The 25,828-nt window shown below is 47.7% G+C and overlaps 1 protein-coding gene across 6 annotated transcripts in view; it reads left to right on the forward strand.

Moving 5' to 3' along the window:
* Positions 1-25,828, forward strand: part of LOC119956112 (ferroptosis suppressor protein 1-like) — a 66,214-nt gene that overhangs the window by 4,017 nt on the left and 36,369 nt on the right. For 2 of the 6 annotated variants that reach the window (XM_038782981.1, XM_038782986.1), the window contains exons 1-2: positions 7,645-7,844; positions 23,302-23,357. The gene's annotated coding sequence lies outside the window, so the exon portion shown is untranslated. Of the gene's footprint in view, positions 1-5,022; positions 5,088-7,644; positions 7,845-23,301; positions 23,358-25,828 lie in introns of those variants that run through there. The other 4 variants (XM_038782983.1, XM_038782984.1, XM_038782982.1 and 1 more) reach the window with 3 other exon arrangements.

Below are 25,828 nucleotides of genomic sequence, written 5' to 3' on the forward strand. Positions count from 1 at the left end.
GAATAATGCTTAATTCACCTGGTAATAAATTTGGACTGTGTCCCGACTCTTAACTCGGTTAACTTTAGGATGATATTGTTGTTGAGCCAGTAAGATAGTTGCTTTTGTTGAAGCATTTTAGTTACTTTAAGTTATTCCGTGACACAGATCAGCCTAATCGGCTCAAATTTAAACGCCCACATAAAAATTACGAGACGGGGCGAAATGTGGCGCAGTGGTTAGCACTGGGACTGCAGCGCTGAGGAACCGGGTTCGAATCCCTGCTCTGGGCCACTGTCCATGTGGAGTTTGCCCATTCTCCCCGTGTCTGCGTGGGTTTCACCCCCACAACCCAAAGTAGTGCAGGCTAGGTGGATTGGTCAGGCTAAATTGCCCCTTAATTGGGAAAAAAAAATTGGGTACTCTAAATTTATTTTTTAAAAACTAGATGTTTAATCCCCCCCCCCCTCCGCAATGTTCCCAGTGCACATCGCGCTATTCCCAGAGAGTAGCGGGAAAGCCCCTAAACATGGGTTGCACCGGGCACCGAATGGAGCGCGATGTTCCCTGACCTGGGCGCGAACCAGATTTGAATATCTAATTTAAATATGCACTTCCAGATTTCAGCAGGAGTAGCCTGGCCCCCAGAATTCTCTGCCCTTGCCGACGCAGCTTGAGGTGGGAATCGCTACTGGTCTCCGTCAATGGAGACCAGACGTCAGGGAGCTGGGAGCATATTGTAGCCCCTGGGTGGTCGCGACAGGGCAGGGCAGTGACTTGGCACTGCTCTCTGGCGCCCTGGCAGTGCCCGCCACTGAGAAACACATGGCTGCGGAACCTGAGAATCCAGCACCATGACAACTACCATTGATTGTTGTAAAAAACCCATCTGGTTTACGAATAATATCTGCCTTACCTGACTTCAGACCGACAGAATTGTGGCTAACTCTAACTTGAAATTACTGTTATCATTTTAATAGCAATTTTTAAAAATTTGCTACTTGTAGCAGTGTTAGTTCTCTTGCTTATTGTAATACTTGACCACAGTGCACAGATGTGGCTGTTCCATTCTTCTGTCTGTCCTCAGGCATAGAGAGGCAGTCAGACTTTGGGACACTTCGATCATGATCCCAAAGTGAGGAATTGGAAAAAAATATAAATTCACGTTTAAAAAAAATATCAAGTTTAAAAAACATGCAGGTGAGCTCGATTTTGAAATTAGCTGCCCGCTTGTGAAATGGCATCTCCCAATTTAAATCCTGTGACTTCATTGTCGGTCTAATTAGTACAGGCTTTTTTTTTTTGCACAATTAATGCGGCCACTGAATTTATTTTTCAAAAACATTACACAATTCATTGGCATCTCTGGTGGACTGAAGGTCCCATGTAAAACATTTGGTGAACTGCAATGAGGTCTGATTATTATAGCTGGAATAATATTGCGTGTTCATCTTTTTTCTTTCCAATCGCAAAGAGGAATTCAGCAGAGGGCGGCCATTTCCCCCAGCTGACTGCTGTTTCCATGGTAACCTCAAGCCCCATTGAAAAGCAATCAGTTGTTCTAATGATGTATGCAATTATTACAAATGGGAGCAGATGGTTGATGTGTTACATTGAAGATAAATTCAGATGAGTTTAAAGGAGTCTGACTGCTCTTGGAAGGAAAATTAGTAAAAATCCATTCATTATGCTGATGTCCTGGACAGGAGACAGAAATGGCTTTGTAAGGTCAAACAGATTGCATTGTTGCACTTTCCTGTCGATCCTAACTGGACAACCTAACTGCACTGTGCACGGTGGCACAGTGGTTGGCACTGCTGCCTCACAGCACCAGGGACCCGGGCTCAATTCCAGCCTTGGTGAAAGTCTGTGCGGAGTCTGCACGTTCTCCCCGTGTGTGCGTGGGCTTCCTCCGGGTGCTCCGGTTTCTTCCCACAGTCCAAAGATGTGCAGGTTAGGTGGATTGGCCGGGTCCATTGGTTCTATCCAGGGTGTTTAATGGGTGAATTGGCATGGCATGCCATAGCTTGTCATGGAGCAAATGAGGAGCCATGAGGGTTGAATGCATGTTGAGTCCCCTTGGTGTGGAGTGTGTGAAAGGCCATCGGGGTGGAGAGCTTGATGTGGCATGGATGGGGCATGGTGAGAATGTGCGGATTGAGGGAGTCTGAGGAATGAGGGATAGGGAGCCTTCCCATTTCCACTATAATTGGGATGAAGTCCCAAAGCACCCAGATGGACCTTTTAAATAGTCCGCCTCCGCTCCAAGCTGTCCCTGTGGGTGCCTCAGAACTCTTTCCGGGGGGACGGAGGCCTCACCCTGACTACCCAACACAACCTGGGTAATGGAGTAGGCAGAGAGAGCTAGAAAGCCTTTCTATTAAAATAGGACACCATTGAGCCAAAAGTAAATTGATTTGAATCCACCGATGACTACACTTTCAAAGTATTTCTTTTGGGATTACGCTCTTCGGAATTTCCTGAGGTCGTCAGAGGTTGTATATAAATGCAAGTCTTTTTTTCAATTGTATTTCTCTTGTTTCTTTTATAATCTCCTAGTTTCTTGTCAAGTTGGCTCAGTGATCGTGCTTCACACCTCAGAACAGGAAGGTTATTAGTGCAAGCACCGTTTAAGAGACCCGGCTTGCAGTTAACCCGCAGCGGTTTTGGATACCGTGGGGGTTGGTTTGTTTTCGGCCTGCCCAGCGACAGCAGAGGGGCCAGGGTGATTCCAACCAGGGGTCGCCGTCACCGTGGTGTTTCCCCCTGGAGAATCCAGCAGCCCTTGGATGCCGGCCGATACTCGGGCAATAGTGTGGAAGGGGACCCTGGGAGTGTCTCGTGGGAGTGAAGACAGAGGTCCAAGGGAACACGACATCTAAACTCCCCCCTCTGCGGAGATAGTGAGACGGGTCGTGAGATTAATCCTGAATGTTCAAAGATTGAGTTAATATGGAAAATGTGGGATTTTTGGGCCAGAAAGAAGGAAATTGAGGGCTAAACACATCTGCAAAAGTAAATGGTATAGAAAACGTACAACTTCAAACTAAATCATGACCTAGGGTCAACCTAGGAAAGGAAAGAACAATAATGTTTCATTTATATAGCGCCTTTCATAAACTTAGCATGTCAACATGCCACCCAGCCAATGGAGTCCTTTTGAAGAGTCATCACAGTTGTAGGGTTGGTAAATGTGGAAGCCAATTGTGCAAAGCAAGCTCCCACAAACAGAAATTAGATTCATGACCAGAAAATCTGTTTAAGGACAATCAGGTCACTTGGGAAAGTTCTGTAGTTTGTCAGATAGTGCCGTGGAACTTTGTCCATCTGCCTGCAAAGGGCGGGGGGGGGGTCACAGCCAAAAGATGGCACCTTCAAAATGGCGCACTCCCTCAGAAATCCACTGAATTGTCAGCCTAGATAGGTGCTCAGATTTCTGGAATTGATCTTGAACCCATGATTCTTCTAAATTAGAAATGAGGGCCAGGATTCTCCGGCCTTTGGGATTCCCGGCGGCGATGCCGGTGGCTTCAATGGGAATCCCAATGACAAGTGGCGTGAGGAGAGATTCCCGCTGCCAGTGAACGGCATGTGGCCGTGAAACACATGACTGGGGGGATCAGAGAATCCAGCCCGAGAAAGGTACCCCTGAGCTATGGCTGACATTGAGGCCGGGATTGTCCGGGATCCCAGCCGTGTGTTTCCTGGCAGCAGGAGGCAGCACGCCGGTCGCTGGAGACGGGATTCTCTGCTCCTGCCTTTGTCAATGTGAATTCCCATTGAGACCACCCCACACCACCAGGAAGCCCGTGGGTGGAGGCACACTGCCGGAGGAACCAGAAAATCCGGCTGCCATCAGAGACTGGAGAACACAAGGGGCGGGGTTCGCTCAGCCTGGGGCCGGGCCGGAGAATCGCCCCGACCGGCGGGAATCGGGCCACGTCGCCCCAACGCCGGGACGCAATTCTGCGCAGAGCCAACCCCCCCACCGATTCTTGGCCCGGGATGGGCCGAGTGGCCGTAACAAAAAACACGAGTCCCACCTGCGCTGTCCACGTGTGGTCTTACCCAGCGGGACCTCGGCGTGGAAGGGTCCGGGGGTGACTTGTGGGGGGGGGGGGGGGGAGGGGTGGTTCAACCCTGGGGGGGGCTCCGCTGTGGCCTAGCCCGCGATCGGGGCCCACCAATCAGTGGGCCGGCCTCTTGGGCTGAGGGCCTCCTTTCTTCCGCGCAGGCCCCTTTATCTCTACGCCATGTTGCGTCAGGGCCGGCATGTGCACGTTGGCGCCGGTGCCACTGCGCATGTGCGGACCCCGCGGCGCCCAGTTGACGCTCTAGTGTGGGTCGCTCCAGTGCTGTGCTATCCCCCTGAAGGGGCCAGAATTGCTGATCCTGAGGCCATGTTGACGCCGTCGAGAAATCAGGATCAGAGAATCCCGCCCAAGGAATCAACTTCCAGGTTTGACTCTAGGGGCCAAGGCTGCAGAATGCTTTCAGAAACAGTTGGATACAGCAGTGAGGGGTCTAGGTGATGAAAGCAAATGGGCCAAATGGACTTCCTCATCTGTGTTCTATTCTTATCAAATATATAAAATACCTGCAGCAACAGCAGCGCCCAAAAACTGTAACCCCCCACCAAAAAAAGGGAACGCTCCGTTTCTTTTTCATCGACATTTCCAAGTTCTCCAAACACATCTACGGTTTGAATCCGACCTTAATCGCAAACCTATTGACACGATTCACAGTCTCAAACCTGCCCAAACCATCGGGGTTATTGCAGCTTTCATTGCCGTAGATTCGGAGATCCATTCTCCAACACCTCGACCACCTTGTATTTTACGTTCAACCCACTGGGTCCTTCTTTAGTGCTTATGCTTGCCCAGTTATTAGTGCTTTGAGTTTTTTCCCACCTGCATGTAACCAGCACTCTGGTAGGCTAAACAACACTTCAATAAACAATGGATGCACAGCAACTTGGCAAATCAGAATGGTTGAGAGTAATGATGTCAACACTGATGACTAAACTTGAAACACACCAGAGAGTGGAAGTGGCTGAACCACAGCTAATATCTTTACATAGGGATTTTAAAACTTCTCTGTTGGGTAAGGTAAAGTTTGATTTTTAAGTGTATTCTGAATAAGCATCCATCAAAACCCAACATTGTTTGCGTTTCTTACTTAAGATTTTAAAATTCTCATCATTGCTCTCAAACCTCTCCATCACCTCACCTTCTTCCTATCCCCTCTAACCCTATGACCCTCTGAGACCTCTGCACATCTCCGCTTGTGCGCCCACCATTTTCTTTGTTCCACCATTGGCTGCTGTGCCTTTAGCTGCCTCTGTCTCCGAAATTCCCATCCTAAACCTCCACCTATCTACCCCTCTCTCTTTTTCAAGTCACCAAAAAAACCTAAGGCTCTGGTCATGTCTTAGCATCTACTTCGGTGACCTGATGTCAAATTTCATTAGCTAGCATTCCTTTGAAATACCTTGGGAGTTCCACCTGTGTTAAAGACACTATGTAACTGTGAGCTGTTGTTGTTTTTGCATACAGCTTATTTGCTCTTTAATGGGCATTTTACACCCAATATTCTAACCACCCGCATCCATAAATTCAATAATCATCTTTACTGTAAGAGTATGTAGCATTTTCTTTGCTCGTAATAATAATCTTTATTATTGTCACAAGTAGGCTTACATTAACACCGCAATGAAGTTACTGTGAAAATCCCCGAGTCGCCATATTCCGGCGCCTGTTCGGGTACACAGAGGGAGAATTCTGAATATTCAATGCACCCTAACAGCACGTCTTTCAGGACTTGTGGGAGGAAACCGGAGCACCCGGAGGAAACCCACGCTGACACAGGGAGAACGTGCAGATTCCGCACAGACAGTGACCCAAGCCAGGAATCGGACCTGGGAGCCTGGAACTGTGAAGCAACAGTGCTAACCACTGTACAACCATGTCGCCCAGTTAAGATTCTACAATGTGGTGGAGCAGGGAAGGGGGAGATGGGGGTTCATACTCTATCTCTGTAACTTCAGCTTGGAAATGGAGGGATTGACATTGAGGTGGATAGTACTGACTTCGGGAGGTCATTGACAAACTGGCGGAATGGGCAGACATATACCACATGACATTTACTGCCGAGACGTGCAGAGATTGGTACAAGGTGGAGGGGAGGCAATAAGAACAAAGTGGCCCAGTTTTGAAAAAGGGGGCGTAGGAACAGAGAGCTCTGCCAGTGGAAACACGCAAGTATTTGCAGGCAGCAAGACAAGTTGAGAAGGCTGTTAAAAGATCAGATGGTATCCCTGGTTTCATTAATAGAGGGTTGAGTGCAAAAACAAGCAGGTTATAAGAAACCTTTTTAAAACACTCATTAGATCTCATCGTATTCAATTCTGGGTTTCACACTCGACCTTGGAGAAGACATGGGATAATTCCAGATGAGGGATTACAATTGTGTATAATAAAGACAGAATAGTCCAATTTTAAAGGATTTTGATAGAGTAAGTAAAGGGAATTACAGGAAGGTCAGTAACCAGAGGGCAAGGATTTAAGGTGGTTGGCAAGAGAACCAAAGGTGGCATTTTACCACAGCGAACTATTATTATCTGGAAAACAGCGCCTGGAAGAAGCAGACTCGACAGTAGCATTAAAAGGGGAATTAGAAAAATACTCTCGTGAAAAAAGTGTTCAGGTTCATGATGAAAGACCAGGGAACTCGGGCTGATTTTATAGCGCCACCTGAGACCCAGTACAGGAACAATGGGCCAAACGGTCTCATTTTGTACAATGCCATTCTATAACTACATGACAAGCCTGATAGTAAGGATGTGGTGAGTGTAAATCAGAGGGCAGAACCACCTTACAGTTTGTGGGAGGACTAAAGAAGTAGTTAAGAAAGTCCAAGGTGCTAGACGCCTGTTCCTCCCTCCTCCTCCTTGTCTTTAACAATCTTAGACAATGACACAAGGTTCTGATCATACTATCCTGGACAGAATATTCACTATTTCCATCTCTACGTTTAAAGTGTTTCCTCCCGCACATTGCTGCTCTAAGATAGCAAAAGATATCTTCAAAGATACAATTGTTTTTCCAAATGATTTCTGTGCCTTTGTATACAGAATCAAAAATTATCAGTCTTTATTTATCAGTCTTTACCATCCGATACTTGTCCAAAACTTTAGAGTAAATCTTAGAACTTGATAATTGTAGTTATAAAAAATAAATCCCCTCTCTCCTGCATCTTTTGCCGACAAGTACCTTGCTGCAAGCGTGATCTTAACTGAATGGATGAGCTGGTACAGATAAATAATATTGAATAGCATTGTAGATTAACAAAGTTGAATGTGTAGTCATACTCTGTAGGTAGATCGAAGAGAAATGGTGCTTCTAGCTGTGTACTCACAAACTACAGTGGGAAGGTCTCAAAAGCTATGGCTTGGTGTCCAGTTGTTGTTGAAGGTGGACCTGATTCCTTTACTCCCTCTTGGTGGTACCTACTGCACCCCTTGAAAGAATGCTCATCTGAGTACAAGACCCGGGCTAAGGTGTATTTGCTTAATTATCCTAAGTTACATCACAATGGCCTGTTACTGGTGTTGTTGAGGCAATGGAATTTTGAAGAGCATCAGAGGTTCTTCATAGTAATCGTCCAGTTCCTTGGGTGTGGGCTAGTTAGTAGTTAAAGGAAATCCATTCACACAACGTGAAGGTATAGAGATGCTGTGGGATAGCATCTAAATGAGTGAAAATGTTGTATATAAAGTGTGAGGATCCCTTCAGTGTCAGATGGGAAACAAGCACTTGTACGATGAATGTCAGACAGAATGCGATGAGTTAGGAGACTTTGAATATGTGAGTAAACCTGATTATCTGCAACATTGTCAACCATCTACAGTTATTAATGGGGGAGTCACCACAGAGTCCATTTGTGGGAATTTCAAAATTCAAGATCATACTAATGATGAATTAAATAATGGGATCTGGTTGGAGGTAGTACATCAGTATTTCAATGAAATAAAATTACTGGGTCTGGCTCAGCTGCAGAAGAAATCAGATTCAAATTCATTTGAAATTCAGTAACCATTAAGTCAAGTCTCCCATGGGCTGGGGCGTCAATGGTGGAAATATAGAGGTTTCTGCAATAGGAACATAGGCCCGCACCGCAAGCATGCAAAGCGAGCAGGTTGTGACGTCCCTCAGTACCTAACATTGATTTTGTGCTCAATCTGCCATTGGACCTCACAGGTCCGATTGGCTCACGCTCTTAGACACTCTCAGCTAAAATGAGACTCTCAGGTGAGAGATTTCTGACTTTACCTTTGCTGCTGCAGGGTTAGTAGAAGGAACAGGTGCTATGCTTTTGGAGGAGGTCTTCAAGGCTGATGGACTCTGATGGAGATGTATTGGACGTTTCTAAGGCATTCAGTGGAGTTTTAAACATCGGCCAGCAGAGCGCCTGTAACATGCACTCTAACTCACACAACAGGCAGGTGGGGTACAGGCACCAAGATACTGTGCACAGTCTCGCCCTCCGCGGGAAGGGAGTCAACGGACTATGGCTGGTCCGTCAAATTTTCCATCCCGCTCGCGAAGGTTCCCACTGCAGGTGAAACCGTAAAATCCCGGCCATGGATTCAAATCCCACCACGGCAGCTAGTGGAATTTAAATTCAATTAATAAATCTGGAATATATTAAGCTAGTCTCAGTAATGGTGGCCATGACAACTATGATCAATTGTTGTAAAAACCCATCTGGTTCACTAATGTCCTGTAGGGAAGAAAATCTGCCAACCTTATCCAGTGCGACTCCAGACCCATGACAGTGTGGTTGACTCTTACCTGCTCTCTGAACTGGCCGAGAAGCCACTCAGTTTCAAGGGCAATTGGGAATAGTAATAAATTCAGGCCTTGGCAGAGATTCTTAAATCCCATGGAAGAATAAAGAAAATAGAAGTGTCCACATTGAGTATTCAGGGAGCACTTCTCCGACTGTTAAGAAAACAAAGGTAGATTTATGGAATTTATATTTGTATTGATAAACATTAGAAGTAAGGTATTGCTTTAAGTGGCCTTAATTTAATGGTTCTGTGCCTGGAAAGGTAAAACCTAGAGTTAAATTCATGCTGGACAAAGGTGTTTGTATGTGTGGGGGTTTGTTTCAATTCCAACTGTCATTCTATTGTGCTTAGAGAGGGTTACGGCGTAAAGAACAAATAAAAGTGAGCCATTGCTTAGCAACAGGAGGCCACTTTCCGGGGGAAGGGTTTTCCTTTATTCGCAGTTTTAACTGGAAGCCAGAGCAGTTGGAGATAGGTAGTAATAGAGAAGGCACTCTCTCAGTTCTGGTAGAAACTGTTGTTTTAGAACGCTAAAGACAAAACATCTTTCTCAGCTTTGCTAGAAGAAATGCCAGACTCTGGAGTAATGGTTAAGAAAACAGATACCGAAAGTTTAAAACCTAGCTGATTAAGGAAACTGAGAAATGAAGAGAAGTTTCCAAGAAGTCTGGAGTTAACGGAACAGAGGAAACTGGGAGCCAGAACAGATTACTGTTCAGTAAAGTCACAGAGAATTGGAAAGGCTTCAGATCATGTGAGGCCAGACAGATAGCTGCAGTGGTGCTAAGGCTTGTAGAGAAATTACTACAGTTTGGAAGATATCGGGCATGATTCAGCAGACTTGAGTTAAAGTCCGCTGATTGGCACGTTTAACAGGATATTTCCCAGCTTCTGCAGCTTTGAGAAATATCTCGGGTGGGATTTCCCCCCGCGAATCACGCACTCCGCCCTGACCCCCGCACGCGATTCTCCATTCTCCCCCCCCCCCCCCCCCCCCCCCCCCGAAACCAGCGCCGGGTGAATTGCGCCGGGCCACTTGGAGAATCGCCGCAAACGGCGAGCGGTGATTCTCCGGCCTAGATGGGCCGAGCGGCCGGCGAAAAAAATGGCAGTCCCGCCGGCACTGTTCTAACCTGCTCTCGGGCCGGCGGGACCTGGGGCTTCAAGGGCCGGGAGCGGCCTGTGGGGGGGATGGGGAAGAGGGATTCCAACCCCGGGGGAGGCCCTCCGGAGTCGCCTGTGGGGGGGGTGGGGGAGGGGGATTCCAACCCCGGGGGGGGGGGGGGGGGGGGGCCTCCAGAGTGGCCTGGCCCGCGATCGGGACCCACTGATCGGCGGGTCGGCCTCTCTGTCGGCGGGACTCCTTCCTTCCGCTGGCGAGCCTGGATCCATGCACCATTTTTGTGCGGGGCGGCCTTGGGGAGGAAGCCCACCGCGCATGCGCTGGTTGGCACCGGCCCAACTGCATATGCACGGGACCCAAGGCGCCGCGTCTGTTACGCTGCGCCGGGTCTCTGACGCCGCGCCGAGGCCCCGTAAATCGGGTGATGCCCCTGCTAGCCCCACAGAGGGCGGAGAATAGGGGTCTGGGAACAGAGTAAAATAGACTACCGTTGAGAGAATCCCGCCCCTCGTTATTCAATGGCACTTTGCTGTTTCCTTTGGCCTCGGGGAGATTCTCTCCACCGGTGGCACAGGAACGGCTCCTCACGGGTCAGGGTGTCATTTTGCAAAGCTGCCCCGATATTCCACCCCTCCTTTCAAGGCCGCCCCTGTTTTTGATCCCCCTCCCCACGCTCCCCAACATTGGGGAGGCTCCAGGGACCCATCCTCACCCCCCTCTACCTGACGAGGTGCCTCTGGTCTGATCCCTGATAGTGCCAACCTGCCACCTAGGCACCTTGGCCCTGCCAGCCTGGCACTGTGGCAGTGCCAAGGTGCCCAGGTGCCAGAGAGAGAGCCAGAGAGAGAGCTACCCTGCCCTGTTCCCAACCAACGAGGGATCTCCAACGGTCTGGATGTTGTTCTCCCTGGTCCACGTTTGTGTGTACCAGTATTAAACACTGCCCTGGTGAGGTCTCATAGGCGCGGCCTTTCAGTCCCAGATGCTGGGTTAAACTGGTGAACGTATATTTAAATGAGCCATACCACTCATTTAAATATGCTGATCAGGGCCACGCCCAGTGAGGGCAGGAACACGCCCAGTGAGGGCGGGAACACACCCAGTGAGGGCAGGAACACGCCCAGTGGGGGCGGGATCCAGAGCGCAACAGCTCATGAGACTTTGTTGAAATTGTGTGTCGCTGACTGCTGTTTCGATTCATTAGATCCTCAATGTACTTCTTAGAATTCTCCATCTCGACGTTCAAAGTCTGGGTTTGCTCTTCTGCACTGCGCATCTTGTCCTTCATGTTGTTCAGTTTGGGTCAGAGTGCAACAATGTGGGGCACAGTAGCACAGTGGTTAGCACTGTTGCTCCATAGCTCCAGGATCCCTGGTTTGATTCCTGGCTTGGGTCACTGTCTGTGCGGAATCTGCATGTTCTCCCCGTGTCTGCGTGGATTTCCTCCGGTTTCCTCCCACAGTCCAAAGATGTGCAGGTTAGGTGGATTGGCCATGCTAAATTTCCCTTTGTGTTAAAAAAAAATTAGGTGGGGTTACGGGGATAGGGTGGAGGGGGGGCTTAAATGGGGTGCTCTTTCCAAGGGCCGGTGCCGGTTCGATGGGCCGAATGGCCTCCTTCTGCACTATAAATTCAAGAGTCTTCAGCAACTCTTTCCCCTGCTTCAGATTCATCAGATTTCATTGAAGGTGTCTCTTTGATTAATTTGTTCATACAAGTTCATCATTTAAGTGTTTCAAGTACTCTTTTAAGTGTGAGCCACACTCCTGTGTTCTCATCAATTCCCATTTCTCATTATCAAACTCAGCCAGAATTCTCCGCCTGCTGAGATTCTCTTTTCCCACCGGCAGCACACCTTTTCCGACATTGTGGGGTGACTTCAATGGGAAATCCCATTGACAAGCGGGGCAAAGAGAGAATCCCGTTGCCGACGGATGGCACGCTGCGGGAAACACACGGCTGGGGGCCCGGAAACTCCGGCCTCTCATCTTTCCCATGTGAAAGTTGATTCTCAACACCGATCAGTTTTTCCTTGACAGAATATGATTCCTCTTTGATATCCCAGCTGTGTAATGTGGCCAATTGTTTTTGAAACACCTCACGCCCTTCAGGGAGAACCTGTACCTTTACTTGCTTCTATATCCTTGTTTTCTGGCTGTTCCTCCACTCTTTGGTAATGCAATGTTTTTCCTAGGTTTCTTCCAATGTCAGCACTTTAATCTCTTTCTTGGCAACTGACAACTTCCTCCTGAAATATTGAACATTCCTGAGACTTCGCTGAAGACTGGTTTGGCAGTTCTTTCAAAGTCACTTTAAATTCATTTTGTTTCACCTCTAAACTACTCACTAAACTACACGCAGTGCCAGTATCTGAACTGGTAGCTGCCAACGTCAAATCAAGTGATATTGCTTCCTCACCAGATATGAGCTCTTGGTCGCACACTGTATTGTCAAATCTCTCTGGCTCACCAGGCAGTTGCACTTTTTAGAAAATATTTCATTGAAACATTTGTAATTTTCACAGTTTAACATATTGACATTTCTTAAATAACAGCGTTGGCCGACACATGCAAAAAACCTAAAAAAACAATGTTCCCTACTGCCCACGTCCTGTGCCCTAATTACCCATATACTGAGTTCCCTGTCCTTATCTAACATTGCCATGCCTCCTGTTCCCCCCCCCCTCCCTTCTGCTGACGTTCAATTTTCTTTGAAGAAGTCGATGAACGGTTGCCATTTCTGGGCGACTCGCTGAGTTGATCTTCTCATAAGAACATAAGAAGCAGGAGTAGGCCATCTGGCCCCTCGAGCCTGCTCCGCCATTCAATAAGATCATGGCTGATCTTTTGTGGACTCATCTCCACACTCCAACCCGAACACCATAACCCTTAATCCCTCTATTCTTCAAAAAACTATCTATCTTTATCTTAAAAACATTTAATGAAGGAGCCTCAACTGCTTCATTGGGCAAGGAATTTCATAGATTCACAGCCGTTTGGGTGAAGAAGTTCCTCCTAAACTCAGTCCTAAATCTACTTCCCCTTATTTTGAGGCTGTGCCCCCCTAGTTCTGCTTTCACCCGCCAGTGGAAACAACCTGCTCGCATCTATCCTATCTATTCCCTTCATAATTTTATATGTTTCTAGAAGATCCCCCCCCCCCTCATCCTTCTAAATTCCAACGAGTACAGTCCCAGTCTACTCAACCTCACCTCGTAACCCAACCCCTTCAGCTCTGGAATTAACCTGGTGAATCTCCTCTGCACACCCTCCTGCGCCAGTATGTCCTTTCTCAGGTAAGGAGACCAAAACTGAATACAATACTCCAGGTGTGGCCTCACTAACACCTTATACAATTGCAGCATAACCTCCCTAGTCTTAAACTCCATCCCTCCTACAATGAAGGACAAAATTCCATTTACCTGTTGCACCTGTAAACCAACTTTTTGCAACTCATGCACTAGCACACCCAGGTCTCTCTGCACAGCAGCATGTTTTAATATTTTGCCATTTAAATAATAATCCCTTTTGCTGTTATTCCTACCAAAAGGGAGAACCTCACATTTGTCAACATTGTATTCCATCTGCCAGACCCTAACCCATTCACTTAACCTATCCAAATCCCTCTGCAGACTTCCAGTATCCTCTGCACTTTTTGCTTTACCACTCATCTTAGTGTCATCTGCAAACTTGGACAAACTTGGTCCCCAAGTCCAAATCATCTACGTAAATTGTGAACAATTGTGGGCCCAACACGGATCCCTGAGGGACACCACTAGCTACTGATTGCCAACCAGAGAAACACCCATTAAACCCCACTCTTTGCTTTCTATTAATTAACCAATCCTCTATCTATGCTACTACTTTACCCTTAATGCCACGCATCTTTATCTTATGCAGCAACCTTTTGTGTGGCACCTTGTTAAAGGCTTTCTGGAAATCCAGATATACCTCATCCATTGGCTCTCTGTTATCTACTGCACTGGTAATGTCCTCAAAAAATTGCACTAAATTAGTTAGGCACAACCTGCCCTTTATGAACCCATGCTGCGTCTGCCCAATGGGCCAATTTCTATCCAGATGCAAGGTGATTTTTTTTCTCCAGACTGAGAAACCCTGCCATATCTCTGACCCACACTCCTGACTTTGGGGGCTCCGAGTCCCTCCATCTCAGCAAAATCTGTATCGGGCCACCAGGGAGAAGGCCAGGACATTGGCCTCCCTCCCCCCCCCCCCCTCCCCCCCCGCTTGGCCCCCGGAACATCCGATACCCCAAATATTGCTAGTTCTGGACTCATTTCCAGCTCTCTTCCCAGCTCCTCTTCCCACTTCCGCTTCACCTCCCTGATCGGGCCCCCTCCCACTCCATCAACTCCTTGTATATCTCTGATATCCTCCCCTCGCCAACCCCAGTTTTTGACATCACCTTATCCTGTAGTCTCCTCAGGGGGAGGAAAGCTTGGAACCTGCCTTCGTACAAAGTCCCGGACACCAGGCAGTTGTTAATGCGTTTGTGAAAGCATAAATCTAGAAGGGCAAGGTTGGCTTGAAGGAAGGGGAGTCAGGTGCACAGTAAGGGGTCCGCTGACACACTGTTTGCACTTTGCGCCTGATAGCAGGATAAGGTTTATGTGTGATTTGAGAAGGTGCCTTCAGGTAGGAACCCCAGAGTATTATCCTGTCTGTTCTAAGTAGTGGCAGTTACAATGGCCTCAGTCACTATTGGTCCAAAGGTTCACATCACAGTCTCCTCAAAGAGAGCCAGGAGATGCAGCTGTGCCTGTTGCCTGCGTGTTCTCTGGTGCCGTTGCCTCTTGAATGACAAGCTTGAGAGAGGGAGGTGCATCAGCAAGTGCACTGTTTTATGTTGGGAGCTATGTGCTGATTAAAGCTGAAGAGCTGGGAGTATGTAGATGTGAGATGTAGACTGAGGCTTGACGCATTGGTAAGTGTTATGGGCCAGGGTTTAGAGAACTCCAAAATGTATCATGGAGTTCACCTGACCCACAACTTTTAATAGATTGTGGAATGGGGAGCACACGGCCCACTCTACAGATGTGATACAGCAGAAATCGAAAAGTATTTTTTAAAGTAAAACAATGTTTATTCTATGAACTCAATTTAACCTTTTTAAAACATACACGGAACATCTTAGCAACCATCAATTCAAATACACTCCCCAAAGAATACAACATTCTAAGTAACACTTAAACTTTCCTTTTAACATCCATAATACTTTTAAAAAACTTTTAACAGAAGCACATCAGGTTTAAATTCACTACTGAGAGCAGTTATGACTCTGAATTCACCAAATGATCAAGATATAATCTCTACATGGCAGAGAAAACAACATTACACCTTCTCTGGCTGACTGCAGCTCCAACATTAAAACAAAACCCAAAAAGCACACACACCCAAGCTTTTCTCAAAGTGAAACTAAAAAGCAGAGCCAGAGCTAAGCTTCACCCACACTCTGACATCACTGCAGTATTTTGAGCACACTTACCATTTCTTAAAGTGACATTCTCATGACAGTAAGTGATTGAGGATTAGGCGGGGCATCTGAATTAGGCATAAGTACTGATTGCGAGAGATTGTGATGATGTTGGGTCAGAGATGTGTGAGGCTGAGAGTGTGGTGAATAGGAGATGGCACTTGAAGGTGCAGTCACCGACCTTGACCATTCATGTGAGTCATATAAGAACATAAGAACATAAGAACTAGGAGCAGGAGTAAGCCATCTGGCCCCTCGAGCCTGCTCCGCCAATCAATTAGATCATGGCTGATCTTTTGTGGACTCAGCTCCACTTTCCAGCCCGAACACCATAACCCTTAATCCCTTTATTCCTCAAAAAACTATCTATCTTTACCTTAAAAACATGTAATGAAGGAGCCTCAACTGCTTCACTGGGCAAGGAATTCCATAGATTCACAACCCTTTGGGTGAAGAAGTTCCTCCTAAACTCAGTCCTAAATCTACTTCCCCTTATTTTGAGGCTATGTCCCCTAGTTCTGCTTTCACCCGCCAGTGGAAACAACCTGCCCGCATCTATCCTATCTATTCCCTTCATAATTTTAAATGTTTCTATAAGATCCCCCCTCATCCTTCTAAATTCCAATGAGTACAGTCCCAGTCTACTCAACCTCTCCTCATAATCCAACCCCTTCAGCTCTGGGATTAACCTGGTGAATCCCCTCTGCACACCCGCCAGCGCCAGTACGTCCTTTCTCAAGTAAGGAGACCAAAACTTTTTTTTATAAATGTTTTTTTATTGAGTTTTCATATTTTATATATGACAAATTACAAGTTATTAGAGAGAGAGAAAAAAAAAAGGAAAACACAAAATTTTTTTACATGAATATTTACAGGTAAGCATCTTCATAACAATAATTGTGGCCGCCCCCTTTAGCCAGCATACATATTTTACATTCCCCAATATGGCCGAGGCACATGTTTATAGGCATTTATTTATAGTTTGGTTTTGGGCCTTGGCTTGCCATCAAACCCCCATACCGAGCCCGTAGCCCCCCCCCCCCCCCCCTTCCCCCCCCCCGGCTACCTTCCCCCGATTCCCGCCCATTTTTCCCTGGTTCTTGGCCACCCGACTATTCTTCCTCCTGTACGTTGGCCACAAACAGGTCCCGGAACAGTTGCATGAATGGCTCCCACGTTCTGTGGAAGCCGTCGTCCGACCCTCGGATGGCGAATTTGATTTTCTCCATTTGGAGAGATTCCGAGAGGTCGGACAGCCAGTCTGCAGCTCTGGGTGGTGCTGCTGACCGCCAGCCAAACAGGATTCTACGGCGGGCAATCAGGGAGGCAAAGGCAAGGGCGTCCGCCCTCCTCCCCAGGAATAGATCTGGCTGGTCTGAAACCCCGAAGACCGCCACTATCGGGCATGGCTCCACCCTCACCCCCACCACTTTGGACATAGCCTCGAAGAAGGCTGTCCAGTACTCCACAAGTCTGGGGCAAGACCAGAACATGTGGGCGTGGTTGGCCGGCCTCTCTGGCACCGCTCACATTTGTCCTCCACCTCCGGGAAGAACCTACTCATACGGTTTCTCGTTAAGTGGGCTCTATGTACCAGTTTTAGTTGCGTCAGGCTGAGCCTTGCGCACGTGGAGGTGGAGTTGACCCTATGCAGTGCTTCGCTCCAGAGTCCCCACCCTATCTCCATCCCCAGGTCGTCCTCCCATTTCCTTCTTGTTGCGTCCAGTACGGTGTCGTCCCTGTCTACCAGTCGGTCATACATGTCACTACAGTTCCCTTTCTCTAGGATACTTGCGTCCAGTAGGTCTTCCAATAGTGTCTGTCGTGGCGGTTGTGGGTACGTCCTTGTCTCCTTTCGTAGGAAGTTTTTGAGCTGCAGGTACCGTAGCTCGTTCCCCCCAGCTAGCTGAAATTTCTCTGTCAGTTCGTCCAGTGTTGCGATCCTGTCGTCCGTGTATAGGTCCCTGACTGTCAGTGTCCCCCCGTCCTGCCTCCACCTTTTGAAGGTGGCGTCGGTCAGTGCTGGTTTGAACCTATGGTTGTTGCAGATGGGAGCCTTGTCCGACATTTTGTACAGGCCAAATTGCTGCCGCAGTTGGTTCCAGGATTGGAGGGTGGCTGTCACCACTGGGCTGGTGGAGTGTTTTTTGGGTGGGGATGGGAGTGCTGCCGTGGCGAGGGCCCGGAGGGAGGTTCCCATGCAGGAGGCATCCTCCGCGCGCACCCACTCGGCTTCTGGCTCCTGGATCCATCCCCTTACTCGCTCGGCTGTTGCCGCCCAGTGGTAGAATTGTAGATTCGGGAGGGCTAGCCCCCCCCTGGATTTTGTTTTTTGTATGACCTTCTTTGGGATCCTAGCATTTTTACCCCCCCCCATACGAACGCCATGATATGTTTGTCCAGCGCTTTGAAAAAGGCCTTGGGGATGTAGATCGGAATGGATCTAAACAGGAAAAGGAACCTGGGCAGTACGTTCATTTTGATCGTTTGGACTCTCCCCGCGAGGGAGAGCGGGAGTGTGTTCCATCTTTGCAGGTCCTTTTTAACTTCCTCCGTCAGGCTGGTGAGGTTCCATTTGTGGATCCCTTTCCAGTCATGGGCTATTTGGATCCCCAGGTAGCGGAATTTATTTCGGGCTTGTTTGAACGGCAGGCCCTTTAGCGCTGCCCCCCCCCCCCCCCCCCCCCCCCCCCCTTGCGGGTGTACTGGGAAGATCTCACTTTTGCTCATGTTGAGTTTGTAGCCCGAGAAGGCTCCAAACTCTTTCAGGAGCGCTATGATTCCGTCCATGCTGCTTTGTGGGTCCGAGATATAGAGGAGCAGATCATCCGCATAGAGTGAGACTCTGTGCTCTCTACCTCCCCTTCGGATCCCCCTCCAATTTTTTGCTGCCCTGAGCGCGATTGCTAGCGGTTCGATTGCTAGTGCGAACAGCAGCGGGGACAGTGGGCATCCTTGTCTGGTGCCCCTGTGCAGCTGGAAGTATTGGGAGTTGGTATTGTTGGTCCGTACACTCGCCATGGGAGCGTTGTATAGGAGCTTTACCCAAGCGGTGAACCCTGTTCCAAGCCCGAACCGCTCCAGTACCTCTATGAGGTATTTCCATTCGACTCTGTCGAAGGCCTTTTCTGCGTCCAGGGAGACGATCACCTCTTGTGTTCTCTCCCCGGAGGGGGTCATTATCACGTTCAGCAGGCGCCTGATGTTCGCGGTAAGCTGTCTACCTTTGACGAAGCCCGTCTGGTCCTCTGTGACCACCTCAGGTACACAGTCTTCTAGCCTTTTGGCTAGGATTTTAAGGAGACCAAAACTGAACACAATACTCCAGGTGTGGCCGCACTAACACCTTATACAATTGCAACGTATTTCTTCCTTCTGTGTCATACAGTCACACCGGCTGCTGTAGCCTGACCACGCCTCCCCTTTAAGGGGGACAGGTTGCCTTTAAGAAGTGGAAGGCTAACCATAACCTGGACTAGACACGCATGCACCCTGGTCCCATGCTGAAAATCCAACCAGCCAGCAGCACATTTAGCCCTGGGCTGAACACTACAATAACATTGACGAGCAGGCAGCGTGGGGTTTGTGCACTGCCTGGGCACCTCGACTGGGCAGAGGGTAATTAGACATCACAAACCGTGTGTCCAATAAACAGCACTATTCAAACAGGAACATGAGGGTAAGATGGCAGGTAATGTTCAGAGGATTGTTGCTGAGTGATCTGCTTATTTACAAGGCACAAGAATATCTTTAAAAAAAAATCAGAGAACATAAATAAAGAAATGAGTAAACCATTCCTTTCAGAAAGTGACGTTCATAATTCTATTTTATCGCTTGTGCAAATACGAGGGTTGGGCAGATTTATTCAAGTTTAACTCCTTTTGGATATATTGCGACACCACAAAAGATTGGTAAACATGCTGATGCATTGTGAGATAATAACTCTTGGTTACCGAGCTGTTGAATCAAGCCTGAGGATGTGTTCGTTTCTAACTAGATGTGGAGCTCGGTGCTGCAAATTAAGCCAATACTCTAATTGTATTTTGCTTTGAATCAATTTCCTCTGACGTTATATCCAGACTTGATAATGACGGGGGGTGGGGAAGGGAGGATGAAAGCTTGCCCCTGCATTAAAACTGCGCCTCACCCTGAACTTCCCAGTATCCTCTGGCTGGCTGCTTTTTGACAGAAAAACCAAGTGCGGAGAAAAAGAAGCAATGCTGCGGACTGTCTCTGAGAGGCAGGAATCATTACTCAGTCACGAGCAGGTTCACCTTATTGCTTGGATTGGATTGGATTGGTTTATTGCCACGTGTACCGAGGTACGGTGAAGAGTACGGTGAAGAGTACTGTTCTGCGTGCAGCTCAGACACACCATTCTGTGCACAAAAATAAAATAGGTAACAGGGCAAACATAAAATACACAATGTAAATACATAGACACAGGCATCGGGTGAAGATGCGTGAAGAGATCAGATCCGTCCATAAGTCCATCAGTCCATAACAGGGTAATTTAGGAGTCTGGTAACAGCAGGGAAGAAGCTGTTTCTAAATCTTTTCGTGCGTGTTCTCAGACTTTTGTATCTCTTGCCCGATGGAAGAAGTTGGAAGAGTGAGTAAGCCCGGTGCGGGGAGAGGTCTTTGATTTTGCTGCCCATTTTCCCAAGGCAGCGGGAGGTGTAGACAGAGCCAATAGATGGGAGACGGGTTCGCGTGATGGACTGGCTGGTGTTCTTATGGTCTTGGGCTGAGCAGTTACCATACCAGGCCGTGATGCAGCCAGATAGAATGCTTTCTAATAATAATAATAATCTTTTATTGTCACAAGTATGAAGTTACTGTGAAAAGCCCCAAGTCGCCACATTCCGGCGCATGTTCGGGTAAGCTGGTCGGGAATTGAACCTGCGCTGCTGGCCTTGTTCTGCATTACAAACCATCTGTCTAGCCCACTGAGCTAAACCAGCCCTATACGGTGCACCTGTAAAAATTGGTAAGAGTTAATGTGGACATGCCGAAATTCCTGAGTTTCCTGAGGACATAGAGGCGATGTTGTGCTTGATGATACTGCGGGTTGAGAGAGGCCAGGCTGTGTTTGGAACAGAGTGTGCTTCAGCCAAAGACAGCCAGCATTCAATGCTGTTGTTGGAGCTAGAATAGTGACAACCATAAACGATTACCCTGCAGTTCTCCCAATATCAGAGAATTGCCCAGAAGATGGCCATTTGGCTCATTTTGCCTGTCACAGCTCTGTGCAAGTGCATCCAATTTTACTAGCACTACAGTGCGATACTGAGGAAGTGCTGCACAGTCCGAGGCGATGTCTTTTGGGTGAGGCATTAAGCCATAGCCCCACCTGCCTACTCGGGTGGATGTAGAAGACCTCAACACTAGACTACAACAGGGGCTAAACTTAAGAAGTATTTCATTGCCTGTAAAGCACTTTGGATCAGTAAATGAGTTAACTTGATGCATCTGGAGCCAGTCATTCACTGAACCAGACCCTGTATTGAAATGCTTTTACCTTTATTTGCATCGGTGCACTGGTAATTGAAGGTGGTAGGCAGCATAATATCCACTCGTGTATATCATGAGATGCAGACAGGCAGTGATTGACACACAGGATAACAATGAACACACACGACACAGAACAACCAATCACCAGACAGGACACTACCATTATAAAGCCCACAGGGCATTAAGGCTCTCCCTCTCTCACAGGACACGGTTAGGGAGATAGTCGCAGTGCACAGGCCAATGAACATCATCACCATGTGACAGAGTGCTAGTCTGGTCAAGCCAGTAAGAGGTTATCAGTTAGGTTAATAGAGTGTCAACACACAGCAGATTATGTACAGCAATCAGCAGGTTCAATAAAACAGTGTGCGACCATCTCTTGTGTCGGAAGCCTGTTTCTCATTTTACTGCATCCAGTTGCAGTCGATGTTAGACCAACACAGATAACACATCAGTAGGGCAGGCTGATAAAGAAGTTAAAAAAGCCATACAGGATCCAGCACTTCTAAAAATAGAGGCAAAACATACAAAGGTGAGGAAGTTAGGATGAACTGGTGGCACAGTGGTTAGCACTGCTGCCTCACAGAGGCAGAGACCCGGGTTTGATTCCGACCTTGGGTGACTGTGCGGAGTCTGCACGTTCTCCCCCTGTCTGCGTGGGTTTGCTCCGGGTGCTCCAGTTTTCTCCCACACTCCAAAGATGTGCGGGTTCGGTGGATTGGCCACGCTAAATTGCCCCTTCGTGTCCACAAGGTTAGGTGGGATTACTGGGTTCCGGAGAAGGGGGCAGGAGAGTGGGCCTATGTAGGTTGCTCTTTCAGAGGGTGGGTGCAGACTGAACGTGCTGAATGACATCCTTCTGCATTGTAGGGGTTCTGTGATTTATGAAGCAGTGGTTTGGCCAGAACTGCCGTACTGTGCCCCATTCTGGGCAGCGCACTTTAAGCAGGATGTGAAGGTTTTAGATATAAAGTAAAATGTTGGAAATATTCAGCAGATCTGGCAGAATCTGTGGATAGAGAAACGGACCTTTCATCAGGATTTTGAAAAAGTTCCTGCACCTGCGGTATTTTCTCAGAAGGCCTTTTGAGTGCAAAAGAGGTACACGGGACCAGTTCCAGGGAAAGGAAATTGCAGCTACGTTGATAGGTTGAAGAAGCTGGGCTCGTTCTCCTCAAAGTAGAGAGGAGATTTAATGGAGGTCTTCAAAATCCTGAGGGGTCTAGACAGAGAAGAGAGAGAGAAACTGTTCGCATTGGTCGACAGATCTAAAACCAGAGGACACTGATCCAAGGCGATTGTCAGAAGAGCCATAGGAGAAATGAGGAAAAATGTGATGAAAGTTCAAGTGGGTTAAGATAATGCACTGCCGAAGAGTGTGGTGGAGGAAGGTCCAATCATAGCTTTCGAAGGGGAATGAGATATATTCCTGAAAAGAAAAAAGAACTGCAGGGCAAAGAGTGGGAAGTGTCACTTGCATGATCGTCCTGCAGAGAGCTGACACAACCTCAATGGCCTCTTCCTGTGCCATAACCATTCCATGATTCTACTGAAAACATAGATCCGTCAGGGAATTGGATTATTCCAATCAACTCTAAAATGCTGGACAAATAAAGGGCCAAACATCACAGGAATGGGACAACAGACCTTGTTAGAAAATAGACATGGCTGCGCAGTGGTTAGCACTGCCACCTCACGGCGCTGAGTACCCGGGTTCGATCCCGGCCCGGGTCACTGTCCATATGGAGTTTGCACATTCTTCCTGTGTCTGCATGGATCTCACCCTCATAGATGTGCAGGGTTGGTGGATTGGCCGCACTAAATTGGACCTTAATTGGAATTTATTTTTTAAATTAAAAAAAAAGAAAATAGACCTCACACCTTCTGTCCTCACATTCTCCTTTCGCTGATTCTACATTCAACGTGACTGCGAACTACACTTTTGCACATTTTGGATCTTAATATTGCAGTGAAAGGGATAAAGTATCGGGGAAATTTGTAGCCAAAGCCATGTTTCTTCATTTGTTCCGGATCTTCACTCACACTGAGCTATCAGCATAACTTCCTGTTCCTTGCTGCACTGCTAATCTAGTTTCCAGTTACCGGCAGTCCTGGGCATTTATTTGTCGTCCTGTTGCAACACATGAAGTGGGTGCTTCCGTCTGTGAACCAGTGGGTAGATTTGAAACCTCCAATGCTGCAGGTTTCACTCGCTGTATTGTATGGATCTGAACCAGGAATTCCACTAACACTGACAGATTGCTGCAAGCTTTCTCTCTTTCCCGGTTCAATATATTGGAAAGAAATAATGGCTGGTAATTAATGTTGTTTTCCTTTTTAGACATATGCAGAAATATATCCCCATCAACGACACAAGCAAACGTAAATCTTAAATTGGTAAGTTTGAACACTTTCTGGTATTGTACAGATTTAAGTAGAAATCAAAGCTGCACTGCTCAAAATATAAATAAAGCACTTAGTCTGTGGTAATGTAAAGTCGCCATAGACCCAGATGACCATAGGCTGCTTTCCCCTTTGAGGGGGAGAGCTGACTGGTGGTGATTTAACCTGAGGATCGCCACACGTCAGGCGAGGGGCAAAGTTGAGAAGGCGGGGCCTTCATGAATAACCTCAGCCGATACGGGAATTGAACCCGCGCTGCTGGTCTCGCTCTGCATCACAAACTAGTTGTCCCGCCAACTGTGCTAAACTGGCCTGTTCTAGACGGGTTCTGTAGATAAATACACAACATAAGATATATAGGAGCAGAATTAGGCCATTTGGCCTATGGAGTCTGCCCCGCCATTCAGTCATGGTTGAGCTCATCCTGGCTTTAACTCCACCGTCCTGCCCATTCACCCTAACCCTTCAACCCATTTACAATTAAAAGTCTGCCTAACTTCTCCTTGAACTTGCTCACTGTCCCAGCATCCACCGCACTCTGGGGGAGCGAATTCCACAGATTCTTTGACAGAAGTAGTTCCTCCTCACCTTTGTTTTAAATTTGCTACCTCTTAGCCTAAGATTATGACCTCTTGTTCTAGAATGCCCCACAAGAGGAAGCATCTACTCCACCTCTACTTTATCCACACCTTTTGTCATCTTTTATACCTCATTTTGATTTCCCCTCATTCTTCCAAACACTAGTGAGTATAGGCCTAAACTGTTCAATCTCTCTTCATATGGCAAACTCCTCATCTGTGGAATCAACCTAGTGAATCTCCTCTGAACTGCCTCCAATGCCGCTACATCTTTCCACAAATAATGGGACCAGAACTGTGCACAGTACTCCAGGTGTGGCCTTGTAGAGTTGCAGCAACACTTCCTTAAATATTACCTGCTGGGGGGGCAGCCCAACTTCAATCCTTCTTTGCCTGCCATGTGCAAATTAATGCCAGATGGGCGGAGACTGTTAATGTCTTATTAATCATATTGTTGAGGTTTAATGACAGTGACATTGTTGAATGGGTGATGGGTACTTGTGTACCTATAAACGGGGATAGCCAGGACACTAGGCAGGGGTTGGAGGAGTGTTGACTGTGAACTAAGTCAACAAACTCTCTCCCAGGAAGGTAAGCTGCTGTGTCTTAGTTTTAACTTCACCAACACAGCTAACAGAGGGTGACAGGCCTGCGGCTCGTGTCATTCCTGTCCACCCCTCAACACTACTCCCCAGAGCAGCCACATCAAAGGTAGTAGTCTCAACCAAAGTCTTCTGTGAGAGACAGACAGGAGGCTTCCCACCCCGGTGTGGCTGCTCTCTAGCCCCTTTAGCAGCAGTCCTGCTACAGCACCATTTGGATTTTCCAGCAGTGTCCCCAGCTCACACCTACCTGTTGTTGGGGAACCCAGTGAAGGTTCATCAGTCAGCAACGAGGGAACAGAGCTCGCCACTGACGGCTGCCCGTACAGTTCTTGTGGGCTTTCGAGAGGAAATTTGCTGTCGTCAGACATCCTCTACAGAGGATCCGTGGCATTTCTCAGCAGGCAGGAAACACTGAGGCATTCCAACCAATCAGGCTGAAGAATTTCCCCTGAAACATGCAGGGTCCAAAGCAGGAAGCATGAATTAGATTTAAATCATGTATAGAAAATGAAATAAAGATTGGAAAATAAAAGTGTGATTAAGAGAGGGAGATGAACAGAACAGATATTTTTAATTATTAAATATCAAACACTTCTGAAAGACTGAGATTCCACACACGTAAAAATTCAATTTTCCGGGCAGTGAGGTTGTTTTCTAGAAATTATACAATCAGTTGATTGGGCGGGGGGGGGGGGGGGGGGGGGGGTACCTCTGATTGTCAGCCTGGAGGGGTGGGGGGCAGATTTGCCTTGCCTTGGGTAGGGGTCAACTTGGACCTCGGGATAAAGCTGTCCATTCGAAACGGCGGTTCGATGCCAGGGTTCCGACAGAATCCAGCGAGCTCTTCCCCTTTCATATATTTGTGTAGTTATGGAGGGAGATTCGCACCTGGGCCCCACTCCCAGCCCCAGCGGAGACCAGTCCCGATTCTCCACTGGCGGGAGCACTCCAGCTCCAGAACAGAGAATCGCAGCCGTTACACAATAGGTACTTTTCTATCCTGTATTATTGCCATAATTTGATATGAATCTCAAATGCCTGGAAGCAACCATTGCATTGCTTCTGTGAATAATCTGTAGCTTCGTGATTAACAAGCTCACCTCTGGATGAGTTGATGTCCCATTTCAGAGTCCTGGGCACATAATCAAGGCTGACACTCCTATGCAGTGCTGAGAGAGTGCTGCCTTGTTGGAGGTACTGTCTTTTTGATGAGATGTACATGGACAGGTGGCTATAGAGGGATACGGTACTAGGAAGTGCTGAGGTTTTTGGCCAAGGTTGG

Source organism: Scyliorhinus canicula, chromosome 22 (genome assembly GCF_902713615.1).
Source record: "Scyliorhinus canicula chromosome 22, sScyCan1.1, whole genome shotgun sequence".
In the NCBI taxonomy this organism is placed as follows: Eukaryota; Metazoa; Chordata; class Chondrichthyes; order Carcharhiniformes; family Scyliorhinidae; genus Scyliorhinus; species Scyliorhinus canicula.